The sequence below is a fragment of the Balaenoptera borealis genome (assembly GCF_965194805.1).
Source record: "Balaenoptera borealis genome assembly, chromosome: 4".
NCBI lineage: Eukaryota > Metazoa > Chordata > Mammalia > Artiodactyla > Balaenopteridae > Balaenoptera > Balaenoptera borealis.
Window position 1 is genome coordinate 122,388,394 of NC_138861.1, and position 16,970 is coordinate 122,405,363.

The 16,970-nt window shown below is 34.7% G+C and overlaps 1 protein-coding gene and 1 long non-coding RNA gene across 2 annotated transcripts in view; one reads left to right on the plus strand and one right to left on the minus strand.

The window, feature by feature from the left end:
• Positions 1-16,970, minus strand: part of LOC309627594 (uncharacterized protein) — a 694,978-nt gene that overhangs the window by 369,145 nt on the left and 308,863 nt on the right. The gene's annotated exons all lie outside the window — the stretch shown is intronic.
• LOC309627619 overlaps positions 4,527-16,970 on the plus strand; it is a 44,511-nt gene continuing 32,067 nt past the window's right edge. The window contains exon 1 of the long non-coding RNA XR_014243861.1: positions 4,527-16,922. This is a non-coding gene — a long non-coding RNA (uncharacterized lncRNA). The remainder of the gene's footprint in view (positions 16,923-16,970) is intronic.

Below are 16,970 nucleotides of genomic sequence, written 5' to 3' on the forward strand. Positions count from 1 at the left end.
TATTATTATAACACTGTAGTACAATGAGAAAGAAATTCTCTCCTTTAAGAAAGTTGAGGAGAAACTGGTTCTAGGGAAGTTATACCATACAAGTAGAATAAATATTTAGAAAATATTTTTTTAATTGAAGGGAAAAGGTCTATCATGGCCTCATGAAGCAACAAAGCCCTCTTTTATCCCCTTTCTAAAAAAAAATTAAAACTAAGCATAGTTCTAAACACTGTCATTAAATGTTGTGCTTAGGTTTTAATTTCTGCTTATTTAGCAATGCATTCATTCTTAAGTATACAAATCATCACTACTAAAAAATATAGCATCTCCTTGCAAAGTGAGTATCCTGTTATAACTAGCTAATGTTGCTTTGTAAACCCAAGACCTTTTAGTAAGTTTACATAAAAACTCTGATAAGGTCTTAAAAACATCTGTGATGAAGATCACACAATGCAGTAATACCCAAGAAGAATTGTCAACAGTAGCTTCTTGCTGCCTGCCAAAGTCCATGATTCTTTTTTAAGATTATGGAAGGCCATTCATTTTGTTTTCATAAACTTAAAGATGACTTAACCAAATCCCCTAACAGTAGTTAATGCTTCTTAATTATATGATGTGATAAAAAAAAGAAGAAAGCCTTATTCACTGAAAGGCACTATTATTACTAAAATTGTCTAATTTTATATGACAGTAAAATTAAAAGATGACACAGCAAAGATGGAAAAATACCCCATGAAGTGGTTAAATAGCATCCAAATTTTCACTTCTCTGTGCCAAGTTTAACTTCAGAGAACAAGTTTCAGTTGCATACAATTTCAGGGAAACATGAAATTAAGTTTTAGAAGCAGATTTCACAGCTAAAGAATTTCATCCACAATCAGTTCTTCTTTATTTATATAAAGAAGTACATTTTGTATCATTCCTTGAATCTGCTAGCATTTCCATGATTAAAATTTTGACATTAAAGTTGAACAGCCGTATAGTCTATTTTGAGTAAGCCTCATTGTTATACCAATATATCCAATAATATTTTCAACAAGAATAAAAAACAAACAACTGGCTTTCAAAGATTCTATAGGATTTAGAACATGAACATGATAAGCCTACCTGAGACTGCCTACACCATTTCCTTTGGGGACAAGAACTCTATTTCTTTCAAACCTGTGTAAACACACTAGCTATTCAAGAGTTTCCAGTCCTCATCTGTCTTGTTACCTTATATGATAACTATTTATTGAGTGCCAAGTAGGTAATCGCCTAATTTTTTTCATTTCACATTCCAGAAACCCTATGAGATTGGTATTATGGTCCCCATACTAAAGATAAAGAATTCAAGGCTCATAGAAATTAAACTATATCCTCAAAATGCACAGACTCAAAGAACAGATACAGGAGTCAAATCCCTCTTCTATTCAACAGGATTTCAAATGCACATCTATCTGACTCTAAAACTTGGGCTCTACCCTACACAAGGCTGCTTTCCATATATCCAGCTCTCCATTTAACTGTCCCACCTTAAACTAGGTGACTATACATTCATCTTATGTAATTTTCAAATAATTTACATATTAATAGTAAGTCCCCCTTCATTTACAAAAGTGTCCCCTCTGAACAATGATTTATATGGTCAACTTGCCTTCAAGTCAATACATATGAAACTAAATGCATATCATTTCCACCACCTCCCAAAATATGTTCCTTACTATTATATCCGTTACTACCATGGATGGCACATAACCCCCATTCACTTGCAAGAGCCAAGAAACAGGGATAACTCGTAACTGCTCCTTTTTCCTCATATCTTATGTCACCACATCTTTTCTTCTCTTCTACTTATTATTTTTCAAATCCAGCTTTTCTCCAGCTTCATTTCCACTGTCTTAGTTCTGACTCTCATAATTTCTTTTCTAGACTATTATATAAGTTCTCAACTGATATTTTTACCTACATTGTAATTTATCTCTAATCCAATCTCAACATTGCAATTAATATGAACTTTCAAAAGGACACATCTTATTATGTAGTCATCCCGATTTAAAATCCTTAAATGGTTCCTTAGAACCTTCAGGATAAACTGCAAAGCCTTCTCAGGACTCTTAAGGCCCTTTGTTAATTGTCCCTTGCTTACTTCTCCATCTTAATCTCTCACTACTCTCCCTGTCGCAGACTACATCCCACCCCACTGAATGTTCTATAGTTACCAAAATATGCTGGCTTGTCTCTTGTCTTTATACCTTGGCACAGATTGCTTTCCTATTTCTTCCTCCTCTCTCCTCACATCCTCCTAATTTTCACTACCTTCAACATACAGTTCTGGCATCCCCTCCTCTGATGATCTCCTGATGAAACTCTTGCTTGGCATAGCACTGGGCCCGAAGCACTCAAGGAATATTTTGTCATTATTGAGCTGAACCTTGAGGTCCCTCTAATTCTGCCCACTTCTGATCTCCTAAGTGTCATTTCCTTGGGTGAGGGATGGTGGACTGGGGGTCTGGCCTCTCCTCTTTCAAGATGTTCCCATGTCCTTTTCCCCATTGCCTGTAATGTCTCCAGGTTGAAATTAAACTCAAAAAACAGAAACAAAACTCCTTCTGATTATTTGCCAACTCCCACTCAGTTTAGGTTAGACGTTTTCCCTTGGAGCTCCATAACACCCAGTGCATAACCACATGATAGTGTAATGTTCCGGCTACTTGTCTGTCTCATTGACTAGGCTATAAGCTGTTTGAGGCAGAGCTTTTATCTTTTAATTCCAATATTCAGAACTAGATCTGGCACATAGTAAGTGTACCATAGATTTTTATTTTTAAATAGGACATTTGTCTACTGAATAGGATTAAATGAAAGATAACCATGATAGTGCTGAAGAAAGGCAATATATATGGTTTAATGTATTTATGATTTTTATAATACTTGAAAATCTCTGAGAACTGTAGATATCCCATACAATAAAATTAGAAGTTTCCTTTCTTTTTTAAGCCATGGTAAGCAGCCTTGATTTATAATAATATCTATTCAAATGATAAAGGCAGAATTTCAGAACACAAAAGAAACATAGAATCAAATCTAGTGATTTTCAATCCATTGTTTAACATTAGATCAAAATCATAACCATCCCCAGAACATAAACAATTTACTCTGCAGCTGTTGCCCAAGAGCTGCTGCCAGGGAGTGAGGGCCTTGGTTCTTCTACTTCTCTATGCTCCGCTCGCCGGGCCTGGAGATGCTAAGGCTCTGAATAGCACAGTTACACAAACTCTAACCTAGTCCAAAGTCTTATATGGCAAAAAAAAGAAGACAAAGCCTTAGAGAAGGCTGTGATCTTCCCAAGAGCACCAAGTGATGTAAGACTGGACCTGGTCTTCTGGCTCCTAGGCCTACATTCCAAACATTGTTTCACACTGCTTCTAACAAGAAAAGAGCTTAGCTCTGGGAGCACCTGCAAAATGTTCCTATTGCCTAGGTAAGGCTATTCAAAGGGACAATACCAATACTAGGAAATATGGACACCAAAGAAGTGTTGGAATGAATTACAGTGAAAAAAATTTGCATTAAAAAGCACATTGCCTGTGTATAACTGATTCACTTTGTTATAAAGCAGAAACTAACACACCATTGTAAAGCAATTATACTCCAATAAAGATGTTTAAAAAAAAAAAGCACATTGCCTATGATGCTGATGATATTTGACCACACACTGTAAATTGCAGGCTGCCAGATGCCCTAAATCTTTCCTTATGTCAAATGTTCAGCATAGATTCTTATGGAATTTTCCCCCATAACAGAGTCAATGAAAAATAACAGTAATATTAATTTGATAGAATCCCATGAATGTATCTCCTCTCTGAATCCACAGCATTTTGGAAGCAAAATCATAACACCAGTCAACAATGGGAGGCAGCCTAATTAAAACTGGCCATAAATTGTACTGGTCCTTGTTATGGGTTGAACTGTGTGCCCCCAAAATGTATATGTTGAAGTCCTAAACCCTAGTACCTCAGAATATGGCCTTATGTGGAAATTGGGTTATTGCAGTCGAAATTAGTTAAGATGAGATCATACCAGAGTAAAGTGGACCTAAACCAATATCACTAGTGTCTTTATAAAAAGGGAAAGTTTGGAGACACACACACAGGGAAAATGCTATGTGAAAATTGGAGTTTGGCTTCCATAAGCCAAGGAATGAACAGAAGCTAGAAGAGATTCCTGAAAAAGATCCTTCCTCAGAGCATTCAGAGGGAGCATACCTCTGGTGACACTTCAATCTCAGACTTCTTGCCTCCGAAAGTGGGGCAATAAATTTCTGTTGTTTAAGGCACCCAGTTTGTGGCACTCTGTTACTGTGGTCCTTGCAGATTTTTAAATATTACAATTCTAGGTCTTCAATCACTCTCAAGGGGTATTTTTCTCAATCATCTAGTTGAATAAGTTACATGCCAACAATTAGATCTCTTTACTTAAATTTTCCAGTTCCTAAAACTTAATCCAGAAAAAATAAGTAAATAGCGTTACAAACAATTAGATAACGTCTGTATGCAGAGGATGAATTGAATACAAAATCATAAAAATAAAGACAGTTCAATGTGCTACAAAAATCAATTATATCTAGAGCCCAGTCATATGGTTCTATTATGATAAAGCTTCACATAACTGAACACAGAACTTTATGACCTTCACATATTTCTTTTACCCCATTTATCATTGTCTAATTGCTACATTTAAAAACTTTATTTCCACCTACAGATTACAATATTTTAAAGAAATGTAGAAATATCCCAACATTAGATTTCCTTTATCTCTGTTCCCTAGTTTATGCAATCCTCTGGCCTCTCTTTTTATGTACAAGTTCATACAAGAAATTTGTCCCCCACAATAAGCCTTGCAAAAAATTAGTGACACAGATATGTTAAATAATTTAAAGGCTTGTTTTAGTTCAAGCAGTGATTTCAAAGGTAAACAATTCATCTAACTTCCACATTTAGCTGTCTGTTAATAGACTGCTATCAAACTAAATGGCAAAACATAATCAAACTTCACATTTTATGATTTAACATGTCATAAAACCATACAGCTGGATGCTATCAATGTGAAATTAGTTTTCTAAAAACTATTAAATATATCCAATGATTTCTACCGTCTTTCAAAATTAGTAAACATTACTTATTCTATAAACCTCATGTATACTCTAGAGAAGATATTTGTATTTAAATCAGACAATGAAATAACTCCTTTATAAACAGAAATAATATTTGAGTGTTAATTTTTCTTTCTTGTACAAGTATACAAACCAGGAAAGAGGACTATTCCCCTTCCAAATATCATTTGAAAATTGGCTCTTGGTATTTTTTCAAGAGACATATCCCTTCTCTTTAAAGTTTTTACTCCTATCTTATGTTATAAATATGTCAGTATCACTGCCTTCATACCAAGAGAAGATGAAGGTCACTGTGGTTCAGGTGACCATCTTTCCAACTCCTCAAGAACTAAGTTGGTCATTGCTTTCCCATGGGACCCCACCTTAACAGCACAGGGATTAAGAATCTCCCAATTATTATATAATCAGCTCACAATGGGAACTGGATGAGTGTAGGCAAATCATTTGATTTAATTCCATTCAACAAGTACATATTTTTTAAGTGCCTACTACATGTCATCATTGTGCTAGGCATTGGGTAACAGAGATAAAAGAAAAGTCTTAAGGAACTTACAATCTAGAGACAGATAAATAAACAAATATTGACATAATGTGGTAAGAAAAGAGATAGCCATCCACCCAGGGTGCTATAAAACTTAATAGTGCTATGAAACCACGTGGCCCATCCAAGAGTTGTTCAACAGATTTCCTGGAAAAGATAGACCTGAGCTAATTTCAGGCAAGATGGATAAGAGACTGGTCAGCAGGGAAGGTGGGAAGGTTCTCCCAAGCAATAGAGCAAAATAAAGTGAAATGGAGAAGTGTGGTCAAAATTTTGTTTCTCTGAAGTGAACACTAAGTGTAATATATTATTAAGATCAGTCCCTGGGGAAGGGAGCGGAAAGAAGCAGGACTGGACAAAGGGGGAAAGTGAACTGTGACGCAAGATGTCCAAGCCCAAGCCTCTGCCAGCAACATGGGAATCCCAGGAGCCAGGCATTTATATCCTTGCCTGGCTCTGTCACCAGATGCAGGATGCCCGAATGGTGAGACCTTGGGCAAGGTGGCACTCTGAAACTGAGGCAAACAGAGAAGTGGCTGAAAGCTGGCGGCAGCTGGGCAGCAAGTCCTTCCTGGAAGGGGCTCCAAACAGAGCATCTCCATGTTGCCAAAAATGTAAATCTAGTAGAGGTCTGGCATATTAGACTATAAATTTCCACGTAAAGAATGGTAAGAAAAGAAGCTGAAAAAGTAAATTTTCAAAGATGTGTTCTCACAATGATGTGCTAGTCTTGCTGGAGAGAGCCAATTGTGTATATCTCTTCCCAACTTTACCTTCGGTAACATCCCTTTGGTATCTCGAAATCATCCTTAGTGAAAGTATTTGCACCACGGAAATTGGCAAAAGTTACAAATCAGGGCTTTATTTGTCTGAGAGCCAGTTTACCAGCACACAATGTCACCATTTTCCTTCCTGTGTCCATAAACCCAATTTTGAACCATGATGAATAAAGGCCCTGGGTAAGACAGCATTCTACAATCTGTTCAAAATAGGAGTGGTCATAGGCCAATAATCCCCATTTCTTTATGTTGAGAGAGGTAAAGACTCTTCCCTTTTCCATTTCCTATTCCTGCCACTAACCTCACTTCTGCCTTGGTAAATTGCAGTCATCTCAAAGGGTAATTCATTCATTATAAGTATTCTGTTTTCACATGTATTCAAGAATATGTATGGAAGGCCTACTATGTGTTAAAACTAAGCCAGGTACTGAGAATTCAACAGTGAGCAAACAACAGACTTAGTTCCTATTCTTAGAGTTTACAGTTGAGATACAAACATTAGATAAATTATAAAATAAATATATAATCATAAATGGTGACTATTATGAAGAAAAGATAGAGAATGAAAGATACTTAAACAATACCTTTGATGTTTTAACCTTTAAATCACCTAATAGCATAAAATAAAACATCAAGTTATTAGACACTAAGAATTAAATTAAGTAATGATATACAGTTTCAGAGAAAGCCAATTATAATTATTTTTAAGAAATTTTATCTTATCTACTGTTATGAAAAGCCCAGCTGAATACTGATATATCTTTTTTTTTTAATGTCCATATATGCACCTTGGCAATCACAGTGACTCACTTTTTTCATTTACTATATCATTACACTCATCTATCATTACAAAGCTATAGACACAGAAATTTGCATAGTATCAAAAATCAGAATTTTTCTCCTTTGGTCATTGTTATTTAAACTGTAAAGAATATCTCATGTTAGAATAGACTCTCAGCTATAGCATTCAGATTTTTCTAACTAATTGCCTCAAAGATTATTAGTACAATTCTCTGGTTAGGACATAACATTTGGCAAAGAAAATGCAGAATCTCAACTCCAAATTCATATTCCTGTGCTGATTATATGAAGGAAAATTATGCATTCTATTTACTATTTTTATTTTAAGAAAAAATAATATTTTTGTTCTTGGAAAAAGCTGAGACTTATGCCTGATCAATACCTAACAACATATGAAAAGGGAAATTTAACATCTATTCATGATATTGCATTTCTTATGTGGATTCCTATCCATGATGAGCATGCAGCTAAAAGCACATATCAAAATCCTATTTTAGAGGATTTTGAAAGTAACACTTTCTATTTGTGCACCACAATTATGTGCTTGTGAATTCTGATCAAATAAAAAAATAATTAATCCAGGATAACCTGCCTCTAGTTCCTATGGTCAAGATTTAGATTGAACAAGATTGTGCCATTTTTAATATCTATTATCTTCATCCCAAAGTCATTACAAAATACATCTCTAGAATCAGATAAAATTTTATAAGTGTTTCCATTGTGGATTGCACGAAAGAGTTAAAACACCTCAACACATTATACATATATTCATACATAGGGCCAAAGGGATACCATTCTCATTTTTCATCATCAAGGCATTTATAAGACTTCTATCTTCTTTTGCTTTTGTGACCTCTAGCCAGAAAGGCCAAAGTAAATAAAGGTCAAGATAGATGTCAAATCAAGCAATTACTAAACAGGGAACTTGGCTGTGACCCTCAGATTAGAAATGCTGACCTGTCACAGCAACAGGGGAAAACCTTCCTGCAACTCCTTCTCTCATTTTATGAAATGCAATCTAGATTTCAGCCTAGACTGAAAAAAACTGATATCCTTCATTTGCGTTTTAATTTTTTCTACCCTTCATATTGGGGTTGTCCTCCCATTCTCTCCTTGGCTATAGGCTCTGAACTGTAGACACTTAAAAGGAAAAATTAGTAGGAATCAGGAGCAGGGAAGGACAACATAGCTACCATGAAAAATGAGAATGATCCAACACAACACAAAATGTTGTAATATCACTTTTATTCACATAACTGTATTTGGAACTGCATGAAATTTAGATAATTTTCTTAATAGCAGTGATCTCAATCAATAATACTCATATTTTTTCTGCAGTGGGCCACCTGTAGTAACAGCTTTTTGAAATATTCTTTGGGAGATGACTAAAATTTGCAAATTCGTTTATATATCTGGACCTGGATTCCTGTAATCTCTAGAATCTAGCTCTTTCCGCTTTGGTTCCAAAAAGATGCAACTCTTCACTCCAGAGGCTATATTGAAAAATATTATCTTTATTACCCATATTAACATTACATCCCACATTCACTCCTGAATTCCTCAACTCCATAAACTTCCTATCCATCAAAAGACCTATATTATTAGTGTTTTCACTGTCAAAAAGAAAAATAGAAGATTTACCTATGAATTTGAGTTGAGGCAGAAAAAAAAGAAAGGAAGTCTGTCATAGCAATAGTTTGATAATGGCGTCTTACAAAAAGGCTTCTTGCTTTTCCTTTTACCGCTTGACTTGTCACAATTCACAAGGGAATATTAGCAATTAAATAAATAACTCTCAGTCTTGTTTCCTGGTGAATTATTAAATTCAGTTGAATTAATGGATTTTGACTGTTGAATATAATTATTTCAATAAAGTTCATTAAGTCAAAGAACCTCATTTGAAAATCTGACTTTGAAATAAGCTGACAGAAAAAATACCAGCACCAAAGACTAATTAAAAAACAAACAAATCAAAAAAATAACATAACCATCATCCTGTTATTGGAGCACAGGCCTGGAACTACAGTGAGGAAGAATTATCCAGAAAAAACAAAAAAAAACTTTTGAAGATGAAAGTCCTACTTTTCAAAGATTCTTACATTAGCAAACTTTAAATGTTGACCCTAAAGGAAGAATGCAAATATATCACTGTAAGGTAATTCTCATTTCAGACTCCACTCAAATCCAAGTCTTCACTGAAAAAAAAAAAAAAAAAAAATTAATTCAAAGATTTTCTTAGCTGCACACTTCAGAAAAATGAAACAAAAGGAAAAGTTCCCATGTCAAGATGACAGCCAATGTAAATTCTATATAAACCACACTTTTTAAATCTAATTATTTTCTATCCCTATGCTCACTGTTTTCACTTCTTTGTTCAAGGAGCCTAATCAAAGATCCTAGTGGAAAGTTCAGCCTATTTATTTTGTTATTATAACTGGTTCTTCTAGTCACCAAAGAAGCTAAAGTAGCAAAAGTGCTTTGAATAGTCAGTTTAGAAAGCATTATATCCCCCAAGGATTCCTTCACAGATTACATTAATTTTGGAATATTATTTCTTCCAAAAGCATCAACATACAAGAATACCAGCAGGGACGGGAATGAACTAGAAATTCCATATTCTTTCTTTGAAAAAATTCATCTTTACCTCTATTGCATGCATTTTTAATTACAAAATTCCCAGAGCTGAGGCTAAATAAAAGAACCCAGCTCACAACCACTTTGAATTACTACACCTTATTTCTTCACTGTGTCTGCGGTTAACAAAACTGTGAATGAATAAGACTGAAGATGCAACCTGTGATGGCTTGACATGTTTTCTGTTTCCTCAAGAGGTGTGGCCAGATTTTTTTTTAAATGTGTACTGAAAAATAATTGTCCAGGAGTGAGAACCTGGCATTTAGATAGGAGTGGATTCACTCTAAATTTTACCCCAGTGGCTCCAAGATATGAATCACAGAAAATGGGCAACTCCCTGTGGCCAGCATTCCTTCTACACACCTTCAATAACGCCAATTAGCCTAGGTGGGGTCAATATGGGGGTAATGTTACATACTGGACAGTTTTAGTAATAATTTTTCACCTTGGACGGGGTGGGGGGGTGGTCTGTGGGCTTCAGGCAAACTAAAAATAAAATTAGTTTAAGGAAAAGGAAAAGTTAGACTTTAAAGTTAGAAAAAAATTTAAACTTTAATCAGTGTTTTTTCTTAATGTCTTCTTTATTCCTTTTGGAAACTTTGAAATAACTCAAGAAAGCATAATAACCTTCTCTGGTTATTATAAGGATGCCAAAAGTTTGTTAATATGTTTGCTTTCAACCCCATGCTTTTTAGAAGTGTAGTTCTCAAGGACTTAGATAAAAAGTGATTAATGCAAACTACAGAATGTATTTAGAAGACTGAATTTCTTCATAATGAATTATTTTAGTGTTGTCCTAAAGAAATGTATGTGTTAAATAGCACCTATTATAATTTTTATATAGTTATTTTCCCAAAAATCTATAAGCATTACACAAATCAATGCCTAACCTTTACCAAAATATTATAACAATCATGTATACAACGGAATATTATTCAGCCATGAGAAAGAAAATCCTGCCATTTGCAACAACATGGATAGAACCTGAGGGCATTATGCTAAGTGAAATAAGCTAGACAAAGACAAAGACTGCATGGTATCACTTCTATGTGAAATCTAAAAAAAAAAAAAAAAAAAAAATCTAACTCACAGAAACAGAGTAGAAAAGTGGTTGTCAGGGGCTTAGGGCATGGAGAAAATAGGGATGTTGGTAAAAGGGTACAAACTTTCAGCTATAAGATCAGATCTAAGGATCTACTGTGTAACAAGATGACTGTAGTTGATAACAATGTATTGTAGAATTGAAATTTGCTAAGAGACTAGAATTTAAATGTTCTCACCAAAAATAAATATTTATTTATTTATTTACTTACTTATTATAAATAAATAAGGTGGGGTGATGTGTGTGTTAATTAACTATATGCAGGGAATCCTTTCACAATGCATATATATATCAAATTATTATGATGTATACATTAAATGTCTTATAATTTTATTTGTCAATTATACCTCCATAAAGCTGCAAAAACAAAAATACTAACAATCAATATACAGTGAAAATATATACATGTAATAATCCAGGACAATTTCTGAGGTAAATTCTTTGATCCTCTAACAACCTTATAAAGTAGAAAAAGTCAGTAATTTTTCCATTTTAAAGATGAGGAAATTGAGATTCAGAATAATGTCTATGATCTCAAGTTAATTATTGGGAAAATAGGTTAGATTCCCGGCCTTCTGGGTTCCTGCATACCACTTCATATTCACCCTGTTGATATGTAATTCAGCCCCCAAAATTTTATGTAATCTGTCTGTTCTTTAGGAATTCAGAGAAAGCACAAGTAAATTGGTTAAGGCTTCATGTGCATGAGAGCTTTGAGCAGAGCCTTATATGTGGACCAGTTAGGCTTGGTTGAGGAATAGAAAAAAAGTATGCCAGGAGAGGGAAAAGAATATCCAAGTAAAAATAGTAACAACCGCATTTATTAAGCACATATTATCAGATACTCTACTGAGCACTTAACTTACATCATCTTATTTACTCCTCACTGTACACGTGAGTGAAGTACTTCCTATTAGGAAACTGAGGCTTAAGAAACTAAGTAATTTGTCCTGGGTCACAGAGCTGGGACAGAAGCAGTAGCTGGATTGTAGCCCTGGTCTGTTTGGATACCCAAAGCCAAACTCTTAACCTTTATTCCCTACTACTTCTGGAGCAAGGGCATGAGGAGTGGGGCATGAGTGAAAATAACCTGACAGCAGAAGAGTCCTGTTGAGAGTGGAAGAAAATGAAGTTGGATAAACAGATTGGGACCAAGTTACAGAGTGCCTGAAAATTCAAGAAAAATTAGATTCGATGTAGTAAGCAATGGGGCCCCTCTATAGATTTCTGAACTGGAGGAAAGACAATAAAGGGAAGTATTCAAAGAATGTCTTAAGGCAGGAAGATGGAGGGAGGAAAAGATGAAGATAAGGAGGCCAGTTACAAAACTAATCTAATGGTTCAAGTATAAAATGATGAAGGTCTAATCCAGAGTGGTTAATGTGGTCATGAATCAGAAGAAAAGGATACAGAAAATAACTTGAGGGAAGAATCAACATAATTTCGTGACTAATTAGATGCAAGGACTGAAGCAAAGGAATGATGAGTCAGAGATGACTGGATGGTTTCAAGCCTAGAGGACTGAAGAGATGGTGCCATGAAGAGTAAAACTGAGAGAGGAAACTGTGGTGGAAGAGCATGACTTTGTGTTTAGGCATGTTGGATTTTAGTGACTGATGAGTAGGGACCTGACTATGAGAACTCATTTTCAGATATCAGAATATACAACCATTAGAAACAAGGGCACTGTGCAATAATGAAAGTTGTGGATATATCTGAATTTGCAGCTGAAGAACATGGTAAGAGAGAAAGTAGGGCTGAGATTTTAGTCTAAGGAGTTTCCATAAATAAGGGTGCCTGAGAAGAATGAGGAGGCATTCAGGAAATAAACAAGACCAAACAGTGTCTTTCCTTTAAGGGATTTAGGAATTACTTGGGGAGGCATATTAGCATGCATGAAGCAACATCAGTGTAATTACTTATCTCCACTGGAATATAAGCTCCATGAGAGCAGAGACTAGCTCTTAAAATAGGACTTGGCATATTTTATAAATTCTATAATATTTGCTGAATAGATGAGTAATTCATTGTACCCCATATCTCAGCAACTAGCACAGTGCATGGCAAACAGCTGGTGCTCAATAAAGCTTGCTTAACTGAATTGAACTAATAATTCTATCTTTAGTCCTAAGAAGATCTCATCTTAAAGTTGTTAATTATGAGATTCCAGACAAGTTCATTAAAAATTCAAAGAAAAGATGAATTTAAAGTAAAAATCATGAAGTGGCTTCAAAATAAAGAGGAAATCTAAATAAAAAGAAAGCAAGAAGTACAGGGAAGGAGATAGTAAGGCACAGAGGCAGAAATGAATTTGAGATATCTGTACATAAGTTAAAATTTTGGAGGTAAATGAAAGATATGAATTAAGAAAACATGAAAAATACCATTACTTAGGTTGTGGTGTTAGTAAGCAATAAGTATATCACACACCTTCATGATTGGCTACTGGCAATAAGAGAGAAATTAGATAAAGACCATGCCAATGTTTGTGACCTGAGTGACTATAAGAATGATGGCAATGGAAGCTCAAGTGGAAAGGAAGATGTGTTTGATTTTAAACATGGATGCCCAATTTCTCTGTTAGGGGTCATTTTAATGAAATTCACTCAAACCAGCTCAAGTGAAAATGGGACTCATTAAGGGTGAAATACAAAATTTTGTAGACATCAGAGAAAATTTTTAAATGTACAGCTTGGCTACCATTACACCTGGAAAATCATGATTCTGTGGCTCTGATCCATTTTCCAGCTAGTCTCCGTAGACCAGCTTCTTATGCTTTTTCAAGGTATTTCTGCTCCTTTAGAATTTTTTGCTTGGACATGACTTTGGCATGCCCTGATGCCAACTTTACATGAACATCCAATTTTTGCGCTTTCATTCTGAAAAATGTCTCGCATGCTTTCACAAAAAAAATATTCAGTACTATACTGCTCTACCTTTTTTTACAAAACCACTTGAAGTCAATAATTAATTGTATAAGCAAATTCATTTTATTTTTACTATCAACTGCAAGTATACATATTAATCCCCCTTCAATTCGATACTTATTCATTTATTGCTTTGAAAAGCCTCCTTTCTACACTCCATGTTATCTAATATAAAAATCAACAGATAACACTCACTGCTTCATTGACCACAATGGCCAAAAAATTATTAGAGAAATGGATAATCAGTAAAATGTACCCACAAGCAACAACAAGGGATAGAAGAAAGTTGACAAAACTGGTTAATTCACAAACCAAAAAGTCAGACACTGAATAACTCAGAATTTGATTAAGTAAGAATAGCCCAATAGCACTGAAGTGTCAATAATTTCATCTCTATTATCTTAGGTGGCTTTATTTTACATCCTTCCAAAAATTGGAGCTAACTATTTTCTAATGTGATAGCTAAGATTGAACAGTGGTCTCTGAAAAAGCCTGGAAAGAAGTGGCAAATAGCCTAAATGAATATCTATCTCTGAACTTTTACCCAATAGAAATTGATAATTGATAATTATCCCATGATGTATGACTGATCTCAGCTGATGTCTACATCTGATTTTTGAAGCAAAGCTAAGGCTGACCTTAGTCATTTAAAAGAGCAAGAAAAATTTGAACATGTTTCAGATTTCAAAAGAGTAATGAGTTTATCATTTAATAGGCACTGTAATAAAAAAAAAATCTGTTGACAAGAAAAAAAGAAGTGGATATGAAAATAAAGATTTGTCTCTGGAGAATCACTTCCTCATGATAATTCCCTTCTTCATCAGCTTTAATAATCCAGAGTTAATTATATTACCTTTGAATTCTTCATGAATTACACTAGTAGCTACTCTACCAAATATAAAGCAATCCAAACCTGAGTGTCACCAAGATATGAGTAGGCAACTCAGAGATTCTAAGAAATGATATATAATAAGCATTTACTCAATTGAAAATAGATTTTCTGACAAATACTATGATTTCTGTCCCTCTTTACAGGTTTGTAAGGTAGGTCTTACAAACTGATCTATAATTTCTAAAAGGTAAAAATGACAGCCCTCATTTGTACTTTATATAGCATCACATGGATTAGAATTAAGGTATTATCTCTACCAATTGAATAGCTAAGAAAATATCTCTGAATGTTCTAAACCAAACAGGAAGAGCTTGATAATCTTTTCTTGATGGGATTTCATGGCTCCAGGAAAGAGGCCAGGCCTCCTCCCCCACAAAAATTCTCTCACTAGTGAGCCAGTTATCTGAAATTTCATTACCAGAATTTTATCCCTTTGGTTGACAACTTTGATCCTTATGAAAATACTTATTCTTCCTGGGTGTAATAATTCTCCCTGTTCCCAGAGACAACTCCTGACTACTGAATTTTACCAGGTCTAGCTTTCCTGGTAAGCTAAATCTTTTGCATGTCATGTGCTCAAATCCATCAAATAATTTAAGATAAAAGGTCAGTGATATCACCAAACTGTAGGCCAGAAAAATAAACTATGTCAAATGTTAGTATGAAATAATCTCTTGCAAATTATTTGTAAGTACTTCATAAGGATCTGTTGAGAAAACAATTTTAATTTTATTAAGCCACAGACTGTTTGCAAAAGTAGGTTTTGTATTATTCTATAACTTGTGGTACACAAGACCACTGGACCCAAATTTTAAACTAAAAGAAAAAAAAATCCTCCTTTAAAATATAATCTTAGGGCTTCCCTTGTGGTGCAGTGGTTGGGAATTCACCTGCCAATGCAGGGAACACGTGTTCGAGCCCTGGTCCGAGAAGATCCCGCATGTCCCGGAGAAACTAGGCCCGTGCGCCACAACTACTGAGCCTGTGCTCTAGAGCCCGCAAGCCACAACTACCAAGCCTGCGTGCCACAACTACTGAAGCCTGTGCGCCTAGAGCCCGTGCTCCGCAACAAGAGAAGCCACCGCAATGAGAAGCCCGCGAACCACAACAAAGAGTAGCTCCCGCTCGCCGCAACTAGAGAAAGCCTGCACGCAGCAACGAAGACGCAACGCAGCCAAAAATAAATATTTATACAAAATTTAAAAATAAAATAAAATAAAATAAAATATAATCTTATTAAGATTTTATAGAAAGGCAGCAGTCACTATCAATGTTTAATCTCCCTTCTAATAACTTTTTTTGATTCTTCAAATATATGTTTAATAAACCATATGGGAAAGATTGCAGAAGGCCACACTGACGTTTCCAAAATATGAAGAAAGTAAAGGATAATTAAAATCAGTAAGTCTATCATCACTCATGGCCTGATATGTATATATCTATATATATATCTATATATATATATCTTCATGTCAGACCTACTTTGTTACCTTATGTAGTATTCCACAAACATAAAAATTCTCAAGGCATAGATGTACCATAATTATCTTCTAACTGGTTCATTTTTCCTACTATTTACTGCTTGACAATTTCTAATAGTCCATTTTTAAAGTGTTAAAGCTTTTCTGAAGATAAAATTTTATTTAATTTAATCTTTCAAAGTATAGACAATTCTTTTCATTGTTTCTTCTAGATTCAACAGTAAAGAATATACACATGCATTCCTATTTATAAATGGATAAGTATGCAAATATGGACCATGATATAAGATCTTTTAAGTCAGACAGTCATCATGTGTGAAACCAGAGATTAGTTCTCCATTCACCACAAATATTCAGATATTACTGTTTTAAGATGACTACTCAATGCAAAAATCTTAATTACATTATCTGAAACTATTTGAATTAAGAAGGACTCTTGAGTGAAACAGCTCCACAAGGCAAGTATGTATTGGTTTGATGGACTCATTCAATTTCAAGTAAACATTTGACCAAGTTATAGGATTTATATTACAATCTATTTCATGTCTTTAATTCCAAAAATGTAGCTGTGAAAAATCTTATTAAATCCTTTCACCTAGTAGTTGCAGAACCTGAAAAGGTTATAAATATCTCTGAGAGAGCGCCGAATCCTAACCACTAGACCACC